The following is a 13,371-nucleotide window of genomic DNA, read 5'->3' as shown; positions in this document are numbered from 1 at the left end:
TCTTTGAGTGGTCCAGATGTTCGCCCCCACCCCAGCGCTCCCTGATTTAAGCCCCTAAAGTGTTACTGTGTGACATTTAACTATGTATTAGGCATCCTTTATGTACCAGACCCTGCACGAAAGTACTACCCAGTACCACTACCTGAGGGGTTCCTATGGGCTGTGCTCTGATTTACAGTAGTTCCCCTGCTCCTCCTCCCCCGCTTTCTCCTCTCCCTCTTTCTTTCCCTTCTCTTCCCCTCTCTGGCCCTTCCCACCCAATCCATAAAAGGACTCTGAGAGACATACTACTGTTATGCCATTTTTAAAAAAGATTTAATTATGCATGCATAAAGAACTGGGGTACAAGCCAGAGGTGCAGGGGCGGTGAGAGGCTTCACCAGAGACAGAGTGGGGAACAGAACAGGCACATGGAAGAAGTCAGGAGAGGTCTGCTATGCATGTGGATCACCCCTGGGGCTGGGGATCAAACTTGCACTGCAATGGCTGCAGCCAGCTTGCAGTGTTGCGTCCTAATCAGGGAGGGCCCGGTGACTCCATTTTACAGATGAGGTGACTGAGTCACAGAATGAGTCAGTTACTTCCCCAGGGTCACTAACTCATTTAGGCAGTGACAAAGCTGGGACACAAACTCATACTGTGTGGATTCTGAGTTCACCCACTTCGTTCAGTACTCTGCTGTACTGTGTAACATGCATGCGAGCGGTGGGGGAGGGTGTAAGGTACATGGTTGGAGAGACAGGCCTCGCTGGGGCATCCACCATGCTTGCACTAACTATGCTGTACCGGTCCTCTCCATGGTACCCAGGGAAAGGAAAATAAATCTAATCTTCAGGAAGCAGAAGAGTGGGGTCATGGGTGATGTGGTTCACAAGACACAGCAACATCATTTGAGCTGGACCTTGGCTGGATTTGGAACGTATCTATGGAGATGGAGAAGAGGATGAGAACAGCCTGTCCAAAGGCACAGGGATGGAAAGAACGCAGTGTTTGAAGAAGGGGACCCTGCTTGTGGCTAGGCCCAGGGCAGGAGATCAGGGTGGTCAGGCCCTGCTGACCTGTCTCCCTCCTTCTATCTTTGGAGAATATATATATGTATATGTATACATACATACATACATACATACAGATACAGATATAGATATAGATATTGATATAGATATAGATACATCTTTTTTTTTTTTTACCCAACGAAGATGTGTTCTGGGTGAAGTCTGGCACAGAGTAGGCACAGAGTCAGGAGGGACTTGTCACCCTTCTGCTTCCCAGAGAGTGAAAGATGGTAGCTGTGGGAAACTTGTTAAAACTGGTAAAGGTATATTCATAAATTACAAGAGATGAGTCGTGGTTCCTCTCTTTGGGGACAGTATAAAAACTGAAAAAATTTCCTCAAGCTAGAAAATGAAAACTTAGCACTAACAAACAGTTGAGTTCTCCTTCAGAACCTGTAGTTCTTTTCAGGTGACTTTACCCTGGACAATTGACACCAGTTTTGTTAAGAGAATCATTCCAGATTTTAGGGACTTCACTGTCTCATGTCTCTGCTATCTCATGTCTTCTAGTATTTCTAGAAGAGTGTAGAGCATAGACTAGGTACCTTGGTCTCCTCATCTGCAGATCAAGCACAGTAATAGCTCCTACCTCGGAGAGTGGTTGGGAAAATTAAATATTGGAAGAAACTAAAGTTCTCAGCAGAGAGTCTAGCACACAGTAAACCACTCTCTCCATTAAAATGATTGCTGGGATTTGTTGATCGTTCATGGGTTTTGGTTCTGTTGTTTGGTGCATGTAGGCTGCAGAAAGCACTACTTGGTGAGGGACAAAGACGTCTTCCTGTTCCCAACACTCTTACCCACAGACAACCTATAAGGTCAACCCTCCTAGGATTAATTAAACTATTATGAACTTAAGGAAATGTCTTCACCGGTCAGCAGACAACGTCCATTTCCCTTGCTTTGCTTCTTAATCCAGGGCAGGCTTAAATACCTTCGTATCACCAGCTTCTTTCTCCATGGAAATTGGCTGAAACTGCCACTCCTGGATGCCTTCCCTATTTTCCTGGCCTTCAGAAGAGTTCCACGGATTCTCAATCTTTCCCTCAATATTAACTCCCGCCTGACTGCTATTCCAAGATGACACATCTTACGAGCTATGGTTCTATAAACTTTAGCTCACCTTTCCATGATGTCCAATTTAGAAAGACCCTTTGCTATAGTCACACACCTCTCCCTCATTTTACAAAAGGAAACATACCAGAAAGGAGGGCCGGTCATGATTTAGTCAATGTCAAACATTGAGTTGATGGCAACACCATGTCTAGGCCTGGAGGCTTTTGTAAATACAACTTTGCCTCTGCTCTCCAGTGTCATCAGGCGGATTACCCTTTGACAGCATTGTCAAAATGACTGGTGAGGCTTCACTCTGTGATATAAACTCAAATGATGTCATGAGAATGACCAAGCAAAACTGCGTATTTCTGGACTCTCAACCTGACCCAGCAGCAGAAAAACTGCTGTGGAGAGTGACTAAGCATTGAGGGAGTGAGCCTTAGGCACTATCTTGCTCTTCTATGACACCTTGTGCCTGGAGGCACTCAGGAAATATTTGTTGAGTTGACTTTCATAGAGCTCTGAGGGGAAATCCTCATGGCAACATGCAGGATATGTGCTGGACTGTGTTGAAAACACCCTTGGCAACACAACATGATCAAAATAGGGAGGTGAATCCAAGGTCAGCCAGATGTTGCAGGAAAGCATGCACATGCCTAGAATCCCAGGGAAGCACCAGAATTCCTCTGAAGTACAGTCAAGGAAACCAATGAAGGTCAAGGCAACCTTAAGTTCTCTGAAATGTATGTACTATTCACTTTCATAGGGTGTTCTGGGCTTTGCTTTTCGTTTGATAGGTTTCATTTAAATCTCTTTAAAACTCAGTAGCCTCATAACCAAAGAACACAGCCCTTCATCTACCCACCTTTACCCTATCTTTTAGGGCTCATAGTTTTAGCAAAGGAAGATTTAGGAAATAGAAAACAATTGCTCAATATTAGTGTAAGTTAATAATAGTATTTATTAACGATATCAATATTATATATATAGACTGTTAGCCTGTGACTGAGGAGTACCTGAGGACTCAGTGTGAAAGATCTTTATTTTTCTTTTTTACCATCTCTATTTTATGAGAATTTTACTATATTTATTATATATTTTTCATCACTGTTCATTTTTTAAAAAGCTTTATTTATTTATGCACACAGAACTGGCATACAGGCCAGAGGTGCAGTGGCGGTGAGAGGATTCACCAGAGACAGAGTGGGGAGCAAAACAGGCGGATAACGAAGTACACTGCTGTGGGGAGCAGCGGGTGGCTCAGGAGAGGTCTCCACGCCATGTGGGTCACCTCGGGGGCAGGGATTGAACTCTCGTTGAAGCAGCTGCTGCTAACTTGCAATGCTGTGTCCTAACCCGCTGTGCCATCAGGGAGGGCCCTCATCACTGTTCATTTTTAAACAATGTTTACTTTTTTTAATAGATTAGAGATATTTCTAATAATAGTTTTGCAATAAACACCCTCCAAATTATTTATCCCCTCATGGGCAAATGCCCTACCAAACAGGGTGAGCCCAAAGCAGGACGAGTGAGGACTGAAAGCCTGTCACTAGACTAAGATAACTTTGGGGGAAGGATGGTGAGGAGGGGAAGCATAAAAGTTCAGTTAAAAAAAAAAACAAGACAATCCTGGGATAAAAGGAACATAATAAAAGTACAAACCAAGATAATGACTTCCATCATCTCTGCCAAGTACAGTTGCCCGCATGTCTCCACCACATATCTCTTTCAAGTGTCTCTGCATGTCCAAGTCTCTTTTCAACAGTACCAGGGTAGTCTAGAAGATGACATAGACACCCACACAAGGAAATATGCCACTCATGTCTCTGAGAAGGGGGAGTCAAATGTACCCAAGTGGAAGGAGATTTTAAAAAGTTAGCATCATGAAGGATCTCTCCCCCCAAAGCAGGGAGAAAAAGATGGTGGCCTCAGGGTGCCAAATCCAATCTATCTGTGCTTTCCAATCTATCTCCACACCTGTCAGTATGCAGCACAAAAAGAACCGCTTAGAACCTGTTCCCAGACACAACCCCAAGATACTGTAGATGATAAGATTATCACATTCTTCATCCTCCTTAACAAAGAAACCAAGACAATCCCTCATCTCAACATCTAAAGCCATACTCTGCTTCTCCCTCCAGATGGATTATTTTGGTTGAAATACAGAAGGATCAGAAAATTGGGGGGGGGGCAGGGGAGGGCTGGCCCAGTGTGATCTGCCCTATCTCAGTTTCTCCTCAGGCTATATCACCTTGCCATCTACATTTGTTACACTTACAGGAATCTGTTGCAAGCTACCTACTCCAGTGGAATGTTTGACTTCATTCAGGTGCCTTACATTCCAAAGACACAGCTGGCACATACCGCCCTACTTTTCCCCTCCAAATGAAGCCTCTTCTCTTGTTCTCTTAACGGCAGTATCATAGCACCAGTTCCCCTGGCTAGAAACCCTATATCTTCAACTCACCCCTTTCCTTTCTACCCAGTAAGTTACCAGATGGCAGAACCTGTAACCTTGATAACAGATATCCTTGATTGACTCTCATCCCACAGTCCTGCTTCTACCTGCCATACCACTTCTACAGGATTCAGTCAGATAGTCATGTGAGCATGTCATGATCTTGCTCACAAACTGTCAAAGATACCCCACACCATTTTCTATTCTAATGGTCAATTGGGAAGCTCAAATCCATGTATTCAGCATTTACATGTAGGTAGTTTCCCCATCTGGTCCCTCTCTGTTCTCCTCCCTGCTTACACTCCCTGGAGCTCATAAAATTGCCAATACTCTTCCTTCTGACACACACACACACACACACACACTCACATACATACAGAATCTTATGGACCCATGTCTTGTGTAGTTTCTCCTAAAAAAAAGTAAAATCAGCCTACTTAATGAGCCCCCATTGTGTCCCTCAGTGCTGTATTTTAATTATCTCACTTGACCCTCATCTCAGGGAAGTTAAGAGAATTGATTAGGCATAAGAACTGCCTTTGAGGGCCCACTCTGGTGGCAAAACCTGTTAAAGCGCAGTACTATGAAGCTCTCCACAGCCACTGCAGCACGAGTTCTATCCCCAGCCAGGGGGGTGACCCACATGGTGCAGCAGACCTCTCCGGATCTGCCCGCTGCTCCCCTCAGCAGTGTATTTCATGGATCTGCCTATTCTGCTCCCCACTCTGTCTCTGGTGAATCCTCTCACTGCCCCTGCACCTCTGGCCTGTACCCCAGTTTTGTATGCATAAATAAAAAAATCTTTTAAAAATGCAACCTAAGCAATAGCAAGCTTGCAGAGAGAGCTTTGCAAAGGAAAGACTTGTCCTATGACTTCTGATTATAAGTGAAAAGCAAGCACTCCTGTGTTGGCATGTTGGCTGCAACAAATAAAAAAAGCTGAAAAATATACCCCAACCCAAACTTGGAGAGGTGGCAATATTGGATGGAACAAAATGTCGATGGAAGGACATAGAAGAAACTAGTAATAGTGTTTGCCTCTGGTGAGGGAACCTGGTGGGAACAGACCTGGGAGGGGGGGCTTTTCCCTGAGCACTTTTTTGTAACACTTAGGTTTTGAACTATGGAAATAGTCTAACAACTTCAAAGGTAAATGAACATCTAAAAATATTCATAAAATCTGCATAGCTGAGTGAGATATAGGATGGCATGGTTTTCAGCTCATGCTATAGAAAAATGGAGTACAAAGTGGAGCCCATCAGGCCTTATCTAGCTCCACCTTTTGAAGTTGTTACCCCAAGGCGCAAGGTATGTGTCTCCAACATTCCAGGGCATCCCAGTACCGAACTGCTTTCCCCAACTTGACCATACATAATCTTTGTTTATCCTTCAAGGTCTCTGGAGCACAAAGTCAGGGTGTGGTGAAAATACATTGGCAGGAATCTGAAGCAATAGCCGATGAATCTACAGACAGCAGAATCTTCTATCACATTCAGAACAACTTTTAGCCCCGGGAGCTAGAACTTCTTGGGTACATGTACTTGAGTAACTGGCCTCAAGCAGGAATCTCATGCCTGGGACAATAGTTACTGAATTGACTAGTCATGGCAAAAGAAAGAAAGAAGAAATGCAGATCAGGTCATTGATCTCACTTAGCCTTAGTCTTGGAATCTTCCTGCGAAACTGCTCCTTGGGTTGACAGATGAGATTGGTCAGGAGAGCCAAGCCAAATATTTTGTTCCTCTTGCCTGATAAAATAGTCAAAGCTTGTTTTTGGCAGAGAAAGTCAAGTTTAGGAATATAAAGTAAGTGGTGTAGCTTGTTCTTGGGACCAATCTTATTGTTCCATGGGGGAAATTGAAGTTACCTTAATGGGACTCAGGGCTCCATCTCACCCCTCAAGCTCAATATACTTGTACATTTACTAAGTTCCCATGTGGCTGTAACCAAGTTCAACTTTGCAATACCCTTTCACCCTTGTGACTTCTTATATTTTTGAACAAATCTGAAGTCACAAAAGATACTCTTGTCATCACAATCTGTCTCTGGACATAGTGATACCCATAAAATCGATGGATTTTTCATCCTGGAAACAGCCCAGATGGCTAGGGACTGGAAGCACAAATCAATGAGATCGAATGTGGATTGAAGGACACAAACTTAAGAGAATCATTAGTGATCAAATGCTGGGTGAGTAAGCCGTATCATCTGCCTACATTTCTTTATTGTGGTAAATGCACTTAACATAGAATATACTATCTTAATATTTTTAAATACACAGTTCAGTGGCACTAAGTATATTCACATTGTTTAGCAATCCTCACCACCCTCCATCCCCCCCACTCTTCATCTTGCAAAACTGAAACTCTGTATTTACCAAACAATAACCCCTAATTTCTCCTTCCCCAGCCGCTGGTAAGCACCTTTCTACTTTCTGTCATTAAGATTTTGCCTACTCTAAGTACCTCTTGTGTGTGTGTGAGTGTGTGTGCATGAGTGTGTAGAAGAGCTGAGGTATAGGCCAGAGGTGCAGGGTGTGTGTGTGTGTGAGAGAGAGAGAGAGAGAGAGAGAGAAGATTCACCAGACACAGAGTGGGGAGCAGAACAGGCGGATCTACTGAAATACACTGCTGAGGGGAGCAGTGGGAGAGACAGGAGAGGTCTGCTGTGCCATGTGGGTTTGCTACCTGGCTGGGGATGGCACTCAGGTAGTAGTGGTGATAATGCTGCGACTTAGCCTCTTCACCACCAGGAAAACTCCCCTTTCAGAACTCGAGTATAAACCTAGAAGTGGAATTGCTAAGTCATATGATAAATTCTATTTTTAACTTTTGACAACTTTCAATACTGTTTTGTATAATAGCTGTACCCTGTTACCTTCCTGAGAACAGTGTGCAAGGGTTACAATTTTTTTACATCCTCACCAATACTTGTTGTTTTCTGTTTTGTTTAATATTTTAAATAGTAGATATAGGGTGGTATCATTGTAGTTTTGATTTGCATTTCCTTAATGATTACTGATATTAAGCATTCTCGTGTTCAGATCTTTGGCCTGTTTTTTTTTTTTTAATCTGGTTGTTTGTTTTGTTGTTGTTGAATTTTAGATGCTCTTTGTATATGCTGGATACTAATCCCTTATCAGATACTTTCTACAATTCTATGGCTTTCTTTTTTACTCTCATAGTGTTTTTTGAATGCACACATTTGAAAAAATTTTTTCACTAAGTCCAATTTTTAATTTTTTCTTTAATTACCTGTACATCTGTCTCTATGCCCAAAAAACATTACCAAATTCAAGTCATGAATCTTTTGTTCTATATTTCCCCCACCTCAATCTGTTCAGAGTTGGTTCTTATATTTAGTATGAGGTAAGGATCCAATTTAGTTCTTTTGCATATGGATATCCTATTTTCCCAGATCACTTGTTGAAAAGACTCTTCTTTCCCCATGAATGGTTTTGACACCACTGTCAAAAATCAATTAACCATATATGGGAGAGCTTATTTCTTGGTTCTCTATTTTGTTGATCTATATGCCTATTTTTATGCTGGCAACACCGTTTTGATTACTGTAGCTTTTTAAGTTTTGAAATCAAGAAGAGTGACTCCTACAGTTTTATTCTTTTTAAGATTATTTTGGCCATTCATAGTTCTTTGAGATTCTACCTAGTCCCTTTTGCCATTGAATATAACAATAACAAATCATTTTGGTCATGCAAGGATATGGTAGGGACATGCTCAGGGTTAGAGATAAAAGAGGTTTGTTCTGAAGGGGAAAAGGGACATATAGGTTTCTACTGTGTCAAATCCAGAAGTTCTTTTTTCTTTGTTGGGAAGGAAATATTTATTTCTCATTAATATGTTGGTGTTAACTATAGATTTTCAGGTTTAACTTGACAGCAAACTTGATTACCAACACTTCCAGGAATTTAAAATTTCAAAGCTAAGTTTCCAGTGAAGGTAATTTGACTATCAATTTAATGTAAATGAAGATTCTTTAAGACTAAAAGCAATCTGATCTCTTAAAGAAAAATAGAAATGATCTAGACTTTAGACTTAGTATGTTTACTTCAGTATTACAACAAAGATGAAGATCTTAGTTAAAGATCAGACAGGAGTATTACTATTTTTTTCTATGAAATGCACATCTCAGCCATTAGTATGCTAGTATGGTCAAGGCAATGAATGTGTCAAGTTGGTATATGCAATGAGGTGTGCTGGAGGATAAATACAGGTGGCAGACACAGTGGGGATCTTTCTCCACCGGGATCGTTTAGTCGTTTTCTCCACAAAGCAGCAGGAGGGATTTCTTATAGTCCCCAGAAGTATCACCCTTAATCATGGAATAGACAGGTGGAAAAATTCTTCCTAAATTCCTTCCTTATGTCAAACAGATCAGTCTAACACTTGGAAACCATGACTCTGATGGGGGGGGGGGGTGTCATCATCTGTATCAGTTCCCTTCAGAGCATAATAGAATGTTCCTGCAGGGCAGACAGATTTCACAACACAAGGAGTAGTTGCTGTAAACTACCAGAAGTATCTTGGTCAATGGTTTCCTCTATTTGAAATCCTGATAAAGTCACAGCCTTCTCAAATGAGACACACTTCATATTCCAAAGATGGTGATAAACTTTTCTTCATCTACCCCACCCCCACCCCATTTATGTTCTTCAGCTTTAAACAAAGCTTGAGCATCTTACTCAACTTGAGCTCCATCAACTCCTGTATCAGGGTCTCTATTAGTCTGAAGGAGAACCACCAACACCCTCTGGTAGTACTCTGACGTATCCCTGGCCATATAGCCTTACAGGCTTGAGCCATGTTCTTCTTCATAAATTTGTTCTATGGCCTTCAGATCTTCAGCTGTCCTTGAAACAATACTTTCTGTCAGTATTTTGTCATTTGTCCTGGCTCCCTTAGGAGTTAGGCATCATAAAGCTGAGAGAGTATCATCAGAGTCACGATTAATTTTTCAAATTTTCCGGTCAATTCTGATTTCAGGTCATCCAGAAGATCTTTGCCAAATAGAGTTTTAAAAACCACAGTTTATTCCTGGCGCTGAGCATTACTCTTGGGCATCAACAGAGTCAGAGTACTCTCCTTATCGGTGTCCCTAGGTTTTTCATGGCCTTCGGAATTTCTGTCAGCCAGATCATCAAACCCAGGGAAGTCAGACATAGTGCCTTTGAGAACCTGGGCCATGGTGATGAGTGGTCAGCTTGGATGGTGAGGTGTGTTTGGAGAAGGTGAGGCCAAGGCAGACCTGGGACCAGGCATGAACCTCCAGGGCCAGGGCAGTAGTACAGAATGGGGTTCCTTGACCCCCAAATTCTGAAAGTGGAGCCCAAGCACTCTTCCTCAGGGGGTTGCAAATGCCCCTGAAATGGAAAATATAACTGTGGTTCCAGCTAAAAAGCTTTTTATCTTCTAGAAAGTCCAAAGCTATTTTCAATTTCCCAGAATGCTCTGGATCCTCTTAATGGTTAAGTCCCACTGCTGTTGACTGCTTTTTCTTCTGATCTGGACTCCCACTTCTGGTACCTATTTCCTTAGGAGCTTCCATCTCTGCTCCAGCCATATTTTGAGAGAAGGGGGGGAGGAGGGCAGAGGGAGAGTGGGAGACCTGGCTACAATTTGAGAATCTCCATGCACACCTGTAATTCCACACACTGTCTCCCCCACCTTATTTCTGCTAGAGAAAACTGCTACTGGGCCTGTGGAGCCTGCGCATGGGCAGGAGATCAGTGTTTCTTGGGGCTACAACAGAGGAACCATAAATCCTAGGAAGAAATCATGGTTTTTATTGATGCTGCCCCAGTGAAGAAAGAAAGGGTCTGTCTTTGATCATTCAAGTTACTTAGACTGCAGAGTGCTATGCCCAAATAAACATGGGTCCTGGGCTGGGAGAACATTCTAGTGAGCCTGCTTGAAACTTCTAGTATTCACATCAGGCTCCTCCAGGTCTACTGAGCCAGGAGGGCTGACTTCAGGCAAAGTTATAATAGAAACAATAGCAATAAAAATACCATTGTAAATGTTTTCCTTGCCACTGCCCCTTCCCCTAGTCAAAATTATTGCAGGCCAACAAATCTAACATCCTGTTCTGTGGGTGGAAATATTTAATCAGTTAAAAAATCTCATACCAGGCAGGGGATATGGAGTCATTAAATCAGTGTTCTGTACCTGCGTGGGAGAGAATTGGGGTCAGAGAGTAATTTTCCTGATGCCCTTTAAATCAGATTTTCACTATCCCTTACTCTGTTCCCAGAGCAGTGGGTCTCAAGTAAGGACTACATCTCATTGCCCTAGGTTAAAAAGTAGATGCTAGAGACAAAATCAGTAAGAATATAGAAAAATTCAACAACATTATCAATCAACTAGATCTAATTCACACTATAGAACATATCACCTAATCTTGTATGCATTTTCCCAAGTGTACATAAGACATTCACCAAGATGGACCATATCTTGGGTGACAAAGCAAACCTCAATAATTTTGTTTTTTTAAAAGATTTGTTATTTATTTATGCATATAGAACTGGGGTACAGGCCAGAGGTGCAGGGGCAGTGAGAGGCTTCAAAAGAGACAGAGTGGGGAGCAGAAAGGCAGATCAACAAAGTGCACTGCAGAGAGGAACAGTGGGCGGGACAGGAGAGGTCTGCCATGCCATGTGGGTCAGCTCCAGGGCAAGGATTGAATTTGCATGGAAGCAGCCTAGGCCACCTTCACAGTGCTGCGCTTTAACCTAGTGTACCACAAGGGAGGGCCCTTCGATAATTTTAAAAGAACTGAAATTATACAGAGTGTATTCTCTGACTACAATGGAATCCAAATATAAACCAATATCAGAAAGAGAAGAGAAAAATCTCTTAAAACTTTGCAACTAAACAATACATTTCTAAGTATACCATGGGTCAAGAATAAGATGCAAGGGCAGTCAGAAAATATTTTGAACTTAGTGAAAATGAAAATCAACATACCAAACTTTGTGGGATGTAACTAAGAGAGTGCAGATAGGGAAAGTTATAGAATTAAATTATAATCAGCAATTTGATTTTCTACCTCAAGAATCTAGAAAAAGAAGAGCAAAATAAATCTAAAGTAATCAGAAAAAAGGACATTAAGAAAATAATAGAAAAAAGCACACCAAGAGCAGTTTTTCAGAAAAGATCGATGAAAATGACAGATCTCTAGCAAGACTGACACAGAAAAACACTAATTATTAATATCGGGAATGCAACAAAGGGTATCAATAAAGACACCATAGAGATCAAAGGAGTAATAAGGGCATAGCACCAACAATCATATGTATTAATTTGACAATTCAGGTGAAATGTTCCAATCCCTTGAAAAATCCCCAGCAGATCCATGTTTCTCAGAACCAGTATGAAAATGATGTCACTGTTTGGAGTCTCAGAGCGGGACTCATGAAATTGAATATGCAATGAGGTTGTTAATCAAGGTTCAGCCACAGCTGGTCTGAAGTTGAAAACCCATGCAGTATTGGTTGCATTGAATAGAGAGCTTGCAACTCATCAGAAAAAAACTGCTTCATGTTGACAATCATATTGGCATCTTAATTGCAAGACTTACTGCTGATGCTAGACTGTTCTGCAATCCTATGCTCCAGGAGTGGAATGTTAGGATTCCCGATTTGTACTTGATAGACTTCTTCCTGTGTCTCATCTTTTATCTCTGATTGCAAGTGAGACCTAGATACCAGCATGACACTGTGACCAGAGATCATATGCTGGTTATAACATGCACTCTCACACTTTCCAGAACTGTCTATCCACTATTTTTGTTACAGGGCAACCCCGGGGGAAGTCAGAATGATGTGGGTTGTTGTTCTTCACTTGCATACTTAAGAAAATTAGAGAAGACCCAACAACAGACACACAGGCAGAGATATTTAAAAGGTTTGTTTACAAAAGGATGAGAAGGTGAACACACAGAGAGAAGATTGACTGACGCATCCTACTGGCAACACCATCCTAGTGGAGATTGAAGTTGAAGTCAGAAGAACAAGAGAATGAGCATGCATGTGTTCAGTTTTAAATCCATCATGGTCACTTACCTTTGCCCCTAGATCCCAGCAGTCCCCAATTCAGGAAGTCAGGTTCATGGAATGCTAGGAGTTGTAGTCCAGTACCTGAGAACTCATGGGTGTGCAGATGAGGGTGAAATCCACTCCAGGCATCATTCACTGGCTTGGGATTTGCTCCTCACTGTTCCTCTGACATTTTGATTACACAGCTCTGTCCATTAGCGTCCACTCTCAATCAATACATATTTATTTGGCGAAACCTACATCTGAGATATATAGAGTGCCATTTGAATGAACTGGTTAAACATGGTCTGTGTGCTAAGAGATAATACTTGCATAACAGCACCTAACTACAAAGAATGTTTCCATTGGAATTATTGGCAAAGACTTGGAGTTTACAATTTATGATGATGATGATGAAGATGATGATGTGTCTCCATTCCTAGAGTGTCTTAAAGACAGAATGCAGAGAAAGGCACAGGCTGCTCAACTTGCTGATGAACCAGCAGAAAAGACTGATGAACCAATGGAACATTAAGGGATAAATAGTAGATATGTGCATTATCAAATATGTAGGAATGTAAGAGTACTTATTGATGCCAGCAATCCATACTTTGAACCAAAAGATGTGGAGTAGTAAAATGTTCTGCTTTAGGAATTAACACAGATAAGAATTTTTTCAAAGCATCCTCCCTGAAACCATATAATGGACTGCAAATTTTTCTTTAAAAATATCTATATTGGGCCCTCCCTGG

At 41.8% G+C, this 13,371-nt stretch overlaps 2 pseudogenes; one reads left to right on the top strand and one right to left on the bottom strand.

Moving 5' to 3' along the window:
- Positions 1 to 5,802: 5,802 nt before the first annotated feature.
- Positions 5,803 to 13,154, top strand: LOC101619461 (annotated as a pseudogene).
- LOC101621026 lies at positions 8,839 to 9,770 on the bottom strand (annotated as a pseudogene).
- Positions 13,155 to 13,371: the final 217 nt, after the last annotated feature.

The sequence above is a fragment of the Condylura cristata genome, unplaced genomic scaffold (assembly GCF_000260355.1).
Source record: "Condylura cristata isolate star-nosed mole 26May11 unplaced genomic scaffold, ConCri1.0 scaffold00019, whole genome shotgun sequence".
Taxonomy (NCBI): Eukaryota; Metazoa; Chordata; class Mammalia; order Eulipotyphla; family Talpidae; genus Condylura; species Condylura cristata.
This window is presented reverse-complemented; position numbering and strand designations above follow the sequence as displayed.